Source organism: Chiloscyllium punctatum, chromosome 4, assembly GCF_047496795.1.
Source record: "Chiloscyllium punctatum isolate Juve2018m chromosome 4, sChiPun1.3, whole genome shotgun sequence".
NCBI lineage: Eukaryota > Metazoa > Chordata > Chondrichthyes > Orectolobiformes > Hemiscylliidae > Chiloscyllium > Chiloscyllium punctatum.
The window spans coordinates 136,516,321-136,532,490 of record NC_092742.1 but is presented as its reverse complement, the minus strand read 5'-3'; the positions used below and the strand labels follow the sequence as shown (position 1 = coordinate 136,532,490).

The following is a 16,170-nucleotide window of genomic DNA, read 5'->3' as shown; positions in this document are numbered from 1 at the left end:
ATATCCTCCTGCTATGCTGCCTCTGTAACTCCCAGGTATGTTAGACTCAAGCTCCTGCTCCAAGTTGCTCCCTCATATGGTCACTCCCTCTGTGCCTCAGTGCTGGTTTCAAGCCTCCTGCTCTGCTTTTTCTCCTACTCCAAGTCCCAGTCGGTCCCGACCCTCGCTACTGATTAATATTCTCCCGCACTCTCTCAGGTTCTCTGTCCTTGTGACTCCCAGGTAATGGCAAGCCTCAAGCCTCAGCTGAGATTTATAACGTCCCATTCCGCACTGCTGCCTTACAGAATTACTGTTGTGCCTGGAAAACAGTGGAAAAGAGGAGAATTAGACAGAGCAGAGGGTGTCACAGTGATTGAGCGAGCCATATGGAATGGAACAGGTTATCTGGGGAGCTAGGCTGATCTGCAGCAACTGAAGAAGTTTGCTAGAAGATACACGAGAGTTGCATATACTGATGAAGGCAAAGGACACAGAGAGATAGTGGGTTATTCATGACGGAGCTTTGTACAGTCTAAAGGGCTTTTTCTGAGTTGATTACAGAGATGTGTATTCTTCAACAAATGCAAATTGATAGCCAGAAAGTGTCGTATGGTACTGGAGACTGTTGGATATTACAGAGTTAGAAGACTTGCAGTAACTTGGGGGTAATATAAACTTTTGGAGCACTGGTGGTGTTCAAGGACCCTCAGGACATGAGGAGGTGCAGAGAATGGGAGCATTCCAAATATTGGGATTATAGGGGCTGGAAGTCCTGAGATGTATAAGGAGGAAGAAAATTGCCAATTTAGCACATGCAACCATTGTAATTACAGAGATTTAGGAAGGGAACCTGTGCTATCATTGATTACAGTTATATGGAGAGTTACAGCAGCTGAAAGGGTTACACATTTTAAAAGGGAGAGATTTTAGGTGATCAGAAGTTTAAACAAGAATAAATGAATTTCAGTGATCTCTAGCACAGATGGGAATGGAGAAGGTGAGATATTGTGAGGAACTGTCAGATTTATATGGCGGGGAGTATATAGGATATGAAAGGGAGAGCTGCATTGTCTGTATGCAGTTGCAGACATGAGGACAAGCACCTGCTGAATGGGACACAGATAACAACAGTTCCAACGGCTGGTGCAGTGGCTCAAGAAGGCAGCTCACCACCACTTTCTCAGGGACAACTCCATATCACCAATAAATGCTGGCTCAGCCAACAGAGCTCATGTTCATTAATGAATCACGTATTAAAAGATCTACAAGCAGCACTGAGGTCACTCAGGCAGGCCCTTTCAACAGTACTTCACAAACCAGGAACCACAATACCCTGGAAGGACAGGAGCTCCAGGTGCACAGGAACACCAGCATTTCCAAGGTACCCCCCAAGCCACGCTCCATCCTCCCAGCACTGTGTCTGTCCCTACACCCAAAGGACTGCAATGGGTCAGAAAGGCAGCTCCCCACCACCTTCTCCAGGGAATTACAGATGGGAAGGTAATGGGGAAACTCTGCTGTTGACAGCCAGACAGAAAATTAAATCCAGCAGTGGGTGTGAAATGAAATTTCCGTTTCAGAACAACATGCAGAACATGGATAGAGGATTTGTCTGATTGGCACAAGACAGAGAGTGTGAAGAAAGGGCAATTTTTCACGATTGGAACTGGTGATGGGGGGAGTACTGCAGGGGTCAGTGTTGGGATGACACTCTGCTCATTATACATTAAGAGTCTGGACAAAGAATGTGAAGGGGTATGAGAAATGGGTTTCCAAGAAAGATCCCAGCAATGAATTTTGTGTCATATGAGGAGCAGGTGAAGTCTCTGGGTCTGCACTTGATGAAGTTTAGGCGGCGGCGGCGTAGAACCTTGTTCAAAGTTACAGAATACTGAGGGGCCTGGATGGAGTGGACGGGGGCAAGATGTTTCCACGAGCAAGAGAGACTAGGGGCCAAGGGCACAGCTTCAGAGTGAAGGGACGGCCCTTCAGAATAGAGATGTGGAGGAATTTATTCAGCTAGATGGGGATGGATCAGTGGAACTCACTGCATCATGGGGCTGTGGATGCTAAGTGATTCAGTGTATCTAACTCAGAGATAGCTAGGTTCTTGATGAATAAAGAGATCAAGTGTTACCCGGAGTAAGTGAGAGATTGGGGTTGAGAAACAATTCAGCCATAAGCAAATAGTGAAATAGACCCGATGGACCGAATGGCCTAATTCTGCTCCTATACATGATGGTCTGATGGACTGCCCTTTTTCCGTAGGTTTCCAAGTGTGTAGTTATCATTTCTGGCATATTGTTTACCATGCATTCCAGCACTTTCCTGATTATTGCTGTCACCACTTGGTTTCAGATCAACTGCAGAAAGCTACATCACAGAGTAACTTGAGAATCATTGTGTATAAATCTCAGAAAGGTGGCATACAGGGCCAGCAGGACACAGAGAAGGCAAAAGGAATGCTGGCATTGATTTCAAAGGGAATGGAGAATAAAAATACGGAAGGCTTGTAATAAATATAGAAGACTCCAGCCTGCCCACACTGAGAATACTGTGAACAAGTTTGGTCCCCTACCTGGAGGGAAAATGTCCTTGCATTGGAGGCAGCCCAGAGAAGGTTCACTAGGTTGTTCTTCAAAATGGAGGGATATTTATGAGAAGAGGTGGAGAAGGTTGAACTTGCAGTCGTGAAAATTTAGAAAATGAGGCAAATTTATTGATACACCGAAGATTCTTGTGTTCTTACAGATTCGGTACAGAGACATTGTTTCCCTGAGCAAGGATCTGTAACTGGAGATAAAGGGGAATACAGATACCAGAGAAGCTAACAGAGAAAAGCTGGGTTGTAGAGACTGGAGGATGTTAGCGTTCAGGTGGTTTGAGATCACTGTTGGTGGTTAGAAATCAGATAGGTTTTTGGGCTGAAAGATGTCAAGGAGATTTACAGGGTTATCATTCCTGAAGGAGTTACAGCGATAGTGAGGAATATAGGGACTAGAGATTACACAGATATGGGTGGTCGTTGGAGCTTCAGGAAATACAGAGATTGGGAGGGTTGTCGGGACTGGAGATTACACAGAGATTGGTGGTAGTTGGAGCTACAGAAGTTTTAGGAGAAAGGGAGGATTGTAGGCACTGGATATTAGACAGTTGGAGTGGTAGTTGGAGCTGCAGTTTATCGAGCCCGGGAGGATTGTTGGTGCTGGGAGCTACACTGACATGGACAAAAGTTGGAGTTGCAGGAGAGAGGGAGATAGAGAGGGTTGAAGGGTCTGGATCAGTTCACACAGCCAGGGAGAAGTGTAGGGATTGGAGGAGCCAGAGATACTGAGGGCTGTAGGTCTGAAGGAGCTCAGAGAACTTGTGAGGACTGTGAAGGCAGGTTTGCAGCATTCCTATAAGTTACACAGAGATGTGGAGTGCTGTTCTGGAGGAGGTTACAGAAATCAACAGGATTGCAGATTATGGAAGATATTACAAAGACAGTGAGCTGTAGTATTTGAGGAGGTTACAGGGACAGGATACGTTGAGGAGTTGGAGGTTGCTACTGGTGTTAAACATGCTGCAAGGGATCAATATCCTTACAGCGATCAGGGGGATTGGAAGCTCTGGAGATAAAGAATGAGAAATGCAGTAACTGAAGAATATCACAGAGATGGGGAGGAACATATGAGGGGCATTAATCACTCAGATGTGAAAGCAGAAGTTTTCGTCAGTAGGTTTACAAAAGACGTGAAAGGTGTCCACAGTGAGGGGGATGGCCTCAGGCTGCAGTATGAAGGTTGAGGCTGGGACAGAGTTTCAACAGAGTAATATCAATTGATAACCAGGTAAGAGCACAGCAGGCAATAAGGGAAAACTGATGAATTAAGCTGCATTTATTTTGATGTAAAATGCCTGACAGGTAAGGCAGATGAACGCACGGGATAGATGGGAATATGGGACTGGGAAATCACAGGAATTACAGAAACACAGCTGAGGGACGGACAGGACTCACAGATCATTGTTCCAGATGACTGATTCAACAGGAAGGATAGAAGGAGAGACAATAGAGTAGGGGGTGTGGATCAGTGAAAACATCACTGCAGCACAGAGAGAGGATATTCCCGAGGATCACCCAGTGAAGGTATGTTAGTGGAACTGAGAATTAAGAATGAATAGTGTTAGAAAACGAAAATCGCTTCTTAATAATCGCTCTAGACAAATTCAGGAAAACAAAGTTTTATTAGCAAGTCTGCAGAGTCGGGCACCCTTCTGTGTAAAAGGCGCGCTGAGGCTTACAAAGTTTCTCATTATATACAGTACAAATCCCTCCCCTCCTTGGCTCTAACAAGCCATGAGGTTCACATTCTTAAAAACATCATTATTCTTCGATTTACACCCTTATCACAAAGTCTGCAACAAATGTCTCCAGACCCTCCCCTCCCTGGCTCTAACGAGCCATGAGGTTCACATTCTTAAAAACATCATTATTCTTTGATTTGCACCCTTATCACAAAGTCTTCAGAGTCTCCAAAGTTGTTTCTCTCACCCTGCAGTATTATCAGTCAAGGCCTCATTCTTCCCTGCCTGTGTTAATGGTTTCATCAATCAAGGGCCTGTTTGTTTTTACTCTGCTCACAAATTGTCAGCATTCTGCACAATTTAAACTATTCTACTTTTGAGTATACAAAATTTTTTAGAAAAGAAACAAAAGTTTTGTCTTTTATTATAGATCAGTCTGTGGTCCAGGCACATCTTAAAGTTTAAACCGAAATTACCTCTCACAATTCCACCCTTTTCTTTCTTTAAGATGTGCCTGACCAATATAGCCCCCCCTCCTCAAGGGCCCGGGAAATCCTTGGTCTTTCGCAGCAACATCACTTTAAGTTCACGTGTCCCATGTTGTGGAACCACCACTGCCTGGAGTCGGGAAATATTTTTCTGAATTAAAAACTGAATACAGGGAGTTAGGCAGGGTAATACGAGAAGAAGAATCATGCCCCCCCCCAACCACCAGCAACGCCGTGCGCCACCAGCTACCACCTAGGAGACCATCCCACCATCCGATGCCACTAAGAGGACGCCAAGATTGTACTGGCACATGGGCCAATTTCCGAATTTCATCGGAAATTTTCAAAACCGCTTTACCATTATCGTCAATTTCTAGACAGCAGTTAGTCAGGTTAAACTTCCCGTACACACGCCCCCCTCCGAGGCCAACAGATAATCCAAGGCAAGTCGGTTTTGATATATAGCAGCCCTCATCTGATCCTGCTGTTTAGCCAGCAGCTCCAGGGCCAGGGCAGTCCGGTTAGTAATAACCTCTACGACTGCTTGGAGCCTGATAATTCGATTCAACATATAGATAGAAGTACGGTATCCCCATGATCCGTCCTGTGCCCATGTAGCTGGCCCGGAGTATGCAATAATCCGGGCCGGTGGCCACTCATCCCCCCAATCACCGACTTGGATATCCCTTGGCGACCTACGGAGAGAGTCAAATAGTTTAATTCCCAAATCGTTGCCTTCCTTCCGGGGTAATAGGAAGAACGCAGGTCGTATTAGACCCAGGAAGCATACCCCAGCCCATCCCATGGGTAGTTTGGAGTATGCCTGATTACCGCATATCCAAAATAGGCCATCTGGAGCAGGCCCTCCCTGCCTCACAACATCATCCCACAGTTCCTTTACCCCAGGGACGCCCTCATAAGGACTAGGACCACTGCAATTCCAGTAATCAGTCCCCAGCTCGTCAGAGGAGGAATCAGTACGTAATGGAACGCAATTTCCATGATCCCGGTTTGCAATGTACCAAGTAATATCCTCAGGCCACCATACTCGCGTGGTTGCATCCAATACATTCTGACAGGGACTAATCCCTACCTCCACTGTCCCCTTGCCTTCAATACGGAACCGGCCCTCAGGGCTGTTTGTCAGTCTCCACCCCTGGCTTTTTCTATCGTTGACACAGGTCCAAGTGGTTTGTAGCAACTCCCCTATGTCTAAGCTTTGACCAGTCCACGGCCATTGTTCCGACATATGCGGCCCCCCACAAACCCAGCAATTGCTAACATTTAAAACAGTGGCTATTCTAGAGGTGAGATCAATAAACAGGTTTTGTGTAACATCAGGGAGTTCAATCTTTCCTTCTACCTCTTCGTATACCGATGGCACTTTAGAGAGCACGACCGTTCCCTGACGGTCTTGCTCTTTCCCCAACCCCCGATCAGTGATCTGTATCTTGGTCTCCTTGACTCTGTCAACCTGTTCCCTGCGCAACACGGAGGATAGGTCCCACCTCCCAGTTTTGCTAATACACACCCAGCGGTCATTTATAGGGCATCCACGGATTTTGCCACCGTATCCTTTATTATATACCTGATAATAGGGTCTTCCACCCTCCCAACATTCATGGCGTGCACTCACATCGTAACACCAATCGTCCACATAGGAATGGGACACAATGTTCCCGAGTAGATTCGAATCCCAAGTCTTACTGTAGGTCGACATTTGTCACATCTTCCCTCACCCTCCCCCACATACAGGAGTAAACTGATCAATATCCCCACCAATACAGTCCAAGTAGAGTTCATTATTGCTGTCTTTTCAGTTTTACCACCAACGGCTTGTCCCCTTGCTCGCATTTCCAAGTGCTTTCTCCTTCAGGCGGAACAGGCCCCTTTATCCTTGACGCGTGGACCCACCCTTTTTCTTTCGTCCGAACAGCTGCTTCAGTTGTTAACAGAACCAGGAACGGTCCTTCCCACCGCGGCTGGAGCTTTTCGGCCTTCCAGGTCTTAACAAGTACCCAATCTCCGGGCTCCACCTTATGCAAGAGGAAGTCGAGCGGCGGAGTGTGAGCCAGGAGACCTTTCCTCCGGAGTTCTCTTGGGCAAATTTGACCTCAGTGGGATCCCTCCTGCGCCACGTGGTGTACCACAGATTGAGGTCACCTTTGATATTGACGCAAATGGCATCTTGAATGTCTCTGCTGTGGACAAGAGCACTGGCAAAGAGAGCAAAATCACCATCACCAATAACAAGGGCAGGTTGAGTAAGGAGGAGATCGAGAGGATGGTGCAGGAAGCGGAGAGGTACAAAGGTCAGGATGATATGCAGCGTGAGAAAATTACAGCCAAGAATTCCCTGGAGTCGTACGCATTTAACATGAAGAGTTCAGTGGAGGAAGAGAAAACGAAAGGCAAGATCAGTGAGGAAGATAAGAACAAAGTCATCGAAAAGTGTAACCAGGCCATCTCCTGGCTGGAGGCAAACCAAACAGCAGAGAAGGAGGACTTTGAGCAGCAGTTGAAAGATTTGAAAAAAAAATATGCAAGCCCATCATTGCCAAACTTTACCAGGGAGGTATGCCCGAAGGGCCATTCTCAGAACAAGTCAGAAAGGACCCTTCTGGTGGACCAACAATTGAAGAGGTTGATTGAAACTTTAACTCTCTTCAAAGTAATATCATTTTCAGTTGGTCTCTCTTCTCCACCATTCCATCCCCCCACCTCCCTGAAATTGCAACAGTCCTTTAGAATTTCTCGGGGCTTCTGTAAACCCAGTTGATTTGGACATTTGCACAGTTAGGTAAATGATGGCCTACATTTCTGAAGTTTGGGTGTTTGAATGGTAGCAATTAAACGTGTCAATGGTGAATTTTTCTGCAAACTGTTTCCTGTATGTTTTATACATTGAGTAGTTTACACCCTTTTAGCTGCTAATGGAGTTCTTTCTCAGTTTTCTGCACACTACAAGAATGCACCGTATGATTCAGAAATTCAGTCAGTTGTCACTAATCCTGAGAAGTTATTGTTTAGACAGGTTATACTTACAGTTAAGCAAGCCAGCTATTCTTTCTGTCATGTAGTTGGAACAGTGTTCCCTTATAATAAATAGTATACAACAGAGATTCTATTTTCATACAGACCACAAGAAGGTGGTGTTATAACAATTGGCAGCCTTTGCAGACTTAATTTGTATGCAATTATTGGGGAAAGTAATCACAATTAAATATCTTTGGTGGAAAATGCATAACATCCGAGCAGTGGCTATCAATAATACAATTTCTCTCCGTGCACAACCAATTTTCAGATGATGTCCTTTGTGTTCTCCAAAAGCTTGTTTAACCATTTGAATCATTAAGTGGATAGGACCAATTTTCATGCATTGTGTGTCTGTTGCTGTCATAAATGTTTTTTTGTTTGCAGCAAAATTTAAGTTTTTTTTTGATACCTTCCAGACATTGATTCTCTCACAATCTTTTCCATTTTTATGACTTTTCTTTCAACTCTGTCTGTTTTTTTTCCCTTGGTTAATCATTCTTTGATATTCCCTTCCTGGAATCGTTTTTCCTCACTGAGGAAACTGGGAGTCATGAACTATTTTCATAAAAGTGTGCAGTTGTTCATTAGTTGTCTTTTCTATTAAACTTCTTTCTGAGTCCACTCCAGTTAACTCTGCACAATGCCTACCTTCTTCGAGTTTATAGCACAGTTGTTTTCAACCCAAGTTTCTTACTCTTAACATGAATGCTAACTTCTATCATATTATGGTCACTGTAACCTTTAGAGTTTATTTTTACTTTGTGATCACGTATTAAACCTTCCTCAGTATATATTATCAGACGCAAAATAGCTTGATTCCCATTTGGATGTAGAACATATGATTCTAGAAAAGTGTCCTTCTGACTTCCTTAGGCAACTTGATTTTCCCAATCTACATGAAAATTAAAATCACCAGTGATAAATATACTGCCTGTTTTTTTACACACCTTATTTTCTCCCTGAACTATTCTGTCCCAAAGAAAGCTACTGTTGATGGGTCTGTGGACAACTCCCAGCAGCATCTTTACCCATTATTTTTATAAGCTCCCACTTATATGGATTTTACAACATATGTTTCCAAGATCATTTCCTGCTACTTATACTTATTCTATCTACAAATAACAAAACATACCCCAGCCCATCCCTTAATCGCCTTAGATCCCTTATTTCCCATTGCCGAGGACTTCGTAATTTTCCCGTGATAATCTATCACAATTTAGCCAATTCCCGGACCTTCAGTCCCGTGATCGCCCAGGTTCCTTTGCAGGCACCCCCGGTCTTTGGATTCCTGTGTCCTACGTCTCTGTGACGCAGATCACAGGCACCCCGTAGGTACACGTTCCTCCTCAAACACGGTCTCTGCAAAATCCCTCACAGGCAAGCCCCGGTCTCTAGATACCTGAGTCCCACGTCTCTGTAGAAAAATCCACAGGCACCCCGTAGGTCCCCAGGCCTCCGGAAACACGGTCCCCGCAAGTTTTTTCTTACCTGGGTTCGGTGCACCGAAATTACTCGATCGTTAACCGTCCCCACTGCCTCGGCCACACCCCTCCTTTGTTTTCCTGAGCCTCCCGGATATCACTCGCTCAAGCCGCGCGGGGCGACAAGCAAGGAATCAGGGACTGCTGAAATCAGCAGGGTGCACCTTCTCCGATGTCCTTCCTCAGCTCCCCCCGCGGCCGGAGTGTTGATCCCGGACGACGAGCCCCCAAGTTGTTAGAAAACGAAAATCGCTTCTTAATAATCGCTCTAGACAAATTCAGGAAAACAAAGTTTTATTAGCAAGTCTGCAGAGTCGGGCACCCTTCTGTGTAAAAGGCGCGCTGAGGCTTACAAAGTTTCTCATTATATACAGTACAAATCCCTCCCCTCCTTGGCTCTAACAAGCCATGAGGTTCACATTCTTAAAAACATCATTATTCTTCGATTTACACCCTTATCACAAAGTCTGCAACAAATGTCTCCAGACCCTCCCCTCCCTGGCTCTAACGAGCCATGAGGTTCACATTCTTAAAAACATCATTATTCTTTGATTTGCACCCTTATCACAAAGTCTTCAGAGTCTCCAAAGTTGTTTCTCTCACCCTGCAGTATTATCAGTCAAGGCCTCATTCTTCCCTGCCTGTGTTAATGGTTTCATCAATCAAGGGCCTGTTTGTTTTTACTCTGCTCACAAATTGTCAGCATTCTGCACAATTTAAACTATTCTACTTTTGAGTATACAAAATGTTTTAGAAAAGAAACAAAAGTTTTGTCTTTTATTATAGATCAGTCTGTGGTCCAGGCACATCTTAAAGTTTAAACCGAAATTACCTCTCACAAATAGTCAGTTTGATATGACGGTATTACGGGCCCGCAGTAGTCAGCGGGAAATTGAGCAGCAAATATGTTGGAGATCTCAGATATCTGTAAGAAGGATCGGGATGTAATGGTCGCCGATTTTAACTTTCCAAACCTAGACTGGGACTGCCAGTGTTCACAGCTGGGATGGGAGGGATTTGTTCAGTGTGTTCACGAAAAATCTCTCAATCAGTATGTAACTGGCCCGACTGGAGAAAGGGATAAAACCTGACCTCCCCTTGGGAAACAAGGTAGTAAAAGGGGCTGAAGTGTTTGTGGGGAAGCACTTTTGCAAAGTTACCACAATTCTATTAGTTTGAAAATAGCGATGGAAAAGGACAGGCCTGGTCCACAAGTTAAAGATCAAAACTGGCCTTGCCCCAGTCCAAAAGGTATTAGGCAAGACTGTCCAAAAGTTGATTTGTGGAGGCTGTTTGCTAGTAAAGGAACGTCGGGCAAGTGGGATTCTTTCAAAAGAGAGATAAGTTAAGATTTCAGGGCCAGCATATTCCTGTTAGTGTCTAGGACCATGCTGACTCAAGTGGGAAAAATTGGATGACTGGCGATATTGAGGTTTTGGTCAAGACAGAAGGGGACACATGTCATATACAGCCAGCTGGATTAAGTCAATCCCTTGAAGAACATTGTGGATGTAGTATTACTCTAAAGATGGAAACCCTGAGGGCGGAAAGGGGAACTGACAGAGCTTTGGCAGAGAAGGTTCAGGAAAATCCAGAGAGATTCTACTAGTATATTAACAACAGAAGAATAACTCGGGACAGAATGTGACCCCTTAAAGATTAATGAAGCCATCAGTGTGTGAACCCACAGGAAATGGGTGTGATCCGAAACAAACACTTCGCGACAGAACTTACTGTGGAAAACACACTGGAAAGCAGGGAAATAAACAGTGATGCTTTCAAAAGAGTCCACATTGGAGAACAGGAGGTGCTGAAGGTTTTCAAACACATTAAAATTAGACAACTCCCTAGGAACTAATCAAGTATATGCCAGGACATTGAGGTAAGTTAGGGAAGAAACAGACAACGATTGTTCTATCACTGACAGCCACGGGTGGTGGGCTGGGTGACTGGAGGTTGCCTAATGTTGTGCCAGTATTTAGGAATGGCTGCGACCGAAAGCTGGGGACAAAAACGCCAATTAGCTTGATGTCAGTCGTGCCAATGTCGTCGGAAGCAATTCCACGGGACAGGACTTACATGCATTTGGAAAGGCAACGATTGATTAGGGATAGTCAGCATAGCTTTGTGCATACAAAGTCATGTCTCTCAAACTTGATAGAGTTTGTTGAAGAGGTGACCAAGGAGATGGAAGAAGGCAGAGCAGTAGACGTTGTCTATCCTGACTTCAGCAAGGCCTTAGACAGGGTTTAGCGTGGTGCACTGGTTAGTAAGGTTAGATCACATGGGATCAGGGCTAACGAGACAAACAGACACAAAATGGGCTTGACAGTAGGAGACAGAGGATGGTGGGAGAGGGTTGTTGTGCAGACTGGGAGGCCTCTGACCAGTGGTGTGCCATAAGGATTGGTGCTGGGGTCACGCACGTGTATTATTGACATAAACAAGAATATATGAATTATTGTTAGTAAGTTTGTGGATAGTAAAATAAGAGTTATAGTAGGCAGTGAATACAATTATCAAAGGTGATCTTAACCAATTGAGCAAGTGGGTTAAGAAATAAAAGATGGAGCTGAATTCAGGTATTTGATTTTGTTAAGACAAAACAGGGACGACGAATACAATTAACAGCAGAGCTCTGGACTGTGTAGTCGAACGGAGAGAGACCAAGGGCTGCATTTACATTGTTCCTTGGAAGTGTCATCACAGGTTTTTTTTTAGACTATTAGATTAGATTACAGTGTGGAAACAGGCCCTTCGGCCCAACAAGTCCACACCAACCCACCGAAGCGCAACCCACCCAGACCCACTCCCCCACATTTACTCCTTCGCCTAACACTACGGGCAATTTGGCATGGCCAATTTACCTGACCTGCACATTTTTGGATTGTGGGAGGAAACCGGAGCACCCAGAGAAAACCCACGCAGACACGGGGAGAATGTGCAAAAAACACACAGAGAGTCGCCGGAGGCGGGAATTGAGCCCGGGTCTCTGGCGCTATGAGGCTGCAGTCCTAACCACTGTGCCACCGTGCCGCCCGCGACAGGAAGGAGAAAAGCAGATTAGGCAGACTAGCCCTCATGGGTCAGAGCATTGAGGACATGAGTTGGTCCATCATGCTACGGCTATATCAGACATTGCAGGGTCTCCAGCTGGAGTACTGTATCGAATTCTGATCCTCCTGCTTTAGGAAGCATATTCGGAATCTGCAAATGGAGCGAAGATTGATGAAGATGTTACTGATTCTGCAGGGTTTGACAGAAACAGAGAGGCTGGATAAGCTGGAAAGGACCATGGGTGAAATTAAATAGATTTGGCAGATAAGGTTAAGGAGAATCCAAAAAAGATTCTACAGCATACAAGTACAAAAAAACTACTAGAGAGACAATAAGGCCCCTCAAAGATCAATGAGGCAATCTATGCCTGGAACCACAGGAGATGGCCGCGACCTGAAATGAATATTTCATGTCAGAAAGTACTGTGGACAAAAATTAGGAAACAAAAGAAAGAAACAGTGATGTGTTGAAAAGAGTCCCCATTACTGAAGAGGTGGTGATGGAGGTCTTAGAACACAAAGGGAGAGAAAGCCCTAGGTCCTGAACAAGTGTATTCCAGAACATTGTGGCAAAGTGGCAGTGGGGAATGTGGCAGAGATTTGTATCATTAGCCTTCATATTCTCATTGGGTGTAGCTGGCTGAGGGGTGACCGTATAAAGGTTTATAAAAACATGAGGGATATACGTAGGGTGAATGGTGAAGGTCTCTACCCCAGGGTAGGGGAATCCATAACTAGAGGAGATAAATATGAGGTGGGAGAGGAAATACTTAAAAACGACCAGAGGAGAACATTTTTACACAGAGAATTGTGCACATATTGAATGAGCTGCTGCTGTAGTGGTAGAGAAAAGTACAATTCCATCACGGAAAAGACATTTGGGCAGGTAAATGGAGAGGAGAAGGTTTGACGGGATAGGGACCAAACGCAGGCAAATGCAAATCCTTCAGGAACTGTGGTCAGCATGGACTAGTTGGATCAAAGGAACCATTTCTGATCTGCATGGTTCTTCCTCCAGTTATTGGAGGAGGAGACGACTGAGATAAGGCATGTTGTAGGCACTGAAGCAAGTTACAGCGATGGATATGGTAATCTGAAATGCAGTATATTTCGAATCTGTGGAGGGACTATCAGGAAGGGAGGAGGTTACAGGGACAGGAACTGTTATAAGAGTTAAAATTATTGAAGAGACTGGTCCATGAGACATTGTAAATGTACAGTGTTGGAGAGAGAACACAGAACAGAAAGATCCCAGGCAGCATTCCCACCCACTCATGGGAAGCCTGCCTTCCCCTCTGTTATACTGATGTTCACTAAGACATCACAGGCCTGGATAGATATCTGTGACACTCCCGATGCTGTCTCAGTTCAACAAAACTTACACTAGGGGTGGTGATTGTCTTGGGGTGTATCTGTACTGTGCTCCCCCTCCAACACTGTATCTAAGTCATGTCTTGTTCGCCGATGTTTGGAACCCTCTCGTTGCTCTCTGCTCTGTTCACTGTGAGTGATGTTACCTCACTGCAGGATTTATTCAAGGTTCCAGATCTCCCTGCCCTTTGTCTCTCTGGCTGACCACCCATCTTCAATGTGGTGATGAACAAGATACCCAGTAGTTGGGAAGTCTATTTTTCCTGATTACCTGCAGGAGATAGAAAAATAGGCAGAATGGGAAATTAGACTGATGTAGTGAGGATTACACATAGAGAATGGCAGTGAGTCCCCCAGAGATCTGGAAAATCCCAGTCTCCATTCCTGGCCTGTGCTGTTGTGTCTCTGTGGAGTGGAGAATTCTGTTGGCTCAGGATCTGGAGTAGATCTGTAAGAGTGAGAGACACTGACAGAGGCAGAAATTGGACCGACACAATGAGGGATACCACATGGAGAGATACTAAGTGATATCAGCAGAGTGCAGGAAGGTATCAGGATAAAACAATCATGAAGGAAAAGCAGGTTTAGCTCCATGATGCACTGGTATCAGTGTTCAGGGATGAATAGCCTGTGAGCAGGCGAGGTGAAGGTCTAGTGGTGTTATTGCTAGAGCATGTATCCAAAACCTCAGCTAATGTTCGGGGGAGGAAGGTTTAAACCCCACCATCTGAAATGGTGGGATCTGAAATAAATTATTTTAAAAATAGTAATTGACAATCTAAAAATACCATAACAGATGTACAATAGATCCAAATACTTCGCCTTTCAAGACGGACATCTGCCCATCCTCACGTGGTCTGCATGACATCCCCACAGCAAACGTTTGCCTCTCAATTACCCTCTGAAATGGCCGAGCAAGTTACTCAGCTGAACGGCAGCTAGGGCTGGGCAAGAAAGGCTGGTTAGCCAGAGACATCCATTTCCCATACTTGACTTTTTAAAAAAATCCATTCCGATGGTCCCACTGAAACTGTGCTGGGGCCAGTGTCCTGGCCAATCATGTCGGTAGGTTTATGGACAGGACTTTAAACTGACAGAGAGGACGCAGGGACAGGGTTCAGATGAAAGGACGTTTCCAGATCCAAAGAGAAAAGGTGACGCATTAGAACAGCATGGGAATGTGGCCGTAAACAAGTAGAAAGGAACAGGATGGGACAGAGTTTAACTAAAACTATACATCAGCGAATCGATTTGTGACAGGAAATTGTGGGAAAGAATAAATTACGTATTTTTTGGAATGGACAAAGTCTCTTCAATAAGGTGGATGGATTTGTGACACAGAGGTGAAAGAGATTTAAACACCAGAGATACGTGGTGACAGGACTAACAAAAGGTGAACAGGAATATTCAATAGTTCACAAACTTGCAGAAACTCGGTCAACATGGGTAAAGCTAACAATAATGGATACCAAAGGCATTACAGAGGAAGCATTTGGCTGCAGATCATGAAGTAGAGTCAGTCTGAATGTAAATTCTGGCTACTACTTGCCAAGGAAACAAGCAGTAGAACAGTTTTAGCCACCGAACAGTATTCCATTGCTCATCACTGCATTAACCAGGAACTCATTGGAATTTTTTTAATAAGGGCATTGTGATCAGTTCGGAAAACTTCAATATTTGTATAATCTGGGACAACACACGGTCAACATTGATATTGGAAAAGGAGTTCGGTTAATTTTTTTTCAGTGTTTCTTTGAAAAGCACATTGTGCAACTGTTCAGGAACATAACTATCGCAGAACGACTGTGTAATGAAACTTAGTGAATGAGTAATGTCACCTGCAGACATCCTTCGGGAAATTGTGATAAAGTGCAGTTTAAATAAATATAGTTTTAAAGCGAATCACAGAAAGGACAAGCTACAACTAGAAACAAAAATAGCCAATGACATGTTTGCGAGAGGAGAACTGACCAAGGTAAACAGGCTAAACTGACTGAAACATGTGCCTGTAAATGGACAGCAGAATATATTTGAAGGAACAGTGTAAAACACTCAACAGAAGGACATTCCACTTAAACAGTAAAAACCTCAGCAAGAAATCCCCACTAGTCCCGCACTCAGGACATAAGGGATCATACTAGATTATGAGGCTGAGAAGATCACCAAAAAGTACTTAAAATCCTGAAGTGAGAGAGTGTTTTAGGAGTAAATGTTAAATTGTTTGCAAAGGGTTTGCTAGCAGGAGGTGGGCTGTGGGAAGGGGGACCATGGCCTGGGTTTATTGACACGATAGGAACAGGGAGAGGTGAAGGTGCTGGAGGTGGTGAGAGTGTTACAGGGAGTGGTCCAGGGAGTGGTCAGGGTGTTACAAAGCCAGTACGGATTGCTGCAGCTGAAGGGGTTTGCAGAGGTAGGTAGGGACATATGTATTTTTATTTATTCATTCATGGGATGTGGGTGTCACTGCCT

At 44.7% G+C, this 16,170-nt stretch overlaps 1 pseudogene; it reads left to right on the top strand.

The window, feature by feature from the left end:
- The first annotated feature begins 3,742 nt into the window (after positions 1–3,742).
- Positions 3,743–7,493, top strand: LOC140476017 (heat shock 70 kDa protein-like; annotated as a pseudogene).
- Positions 7,494–16,170: the final 8,677 nt, after the last annotated feature.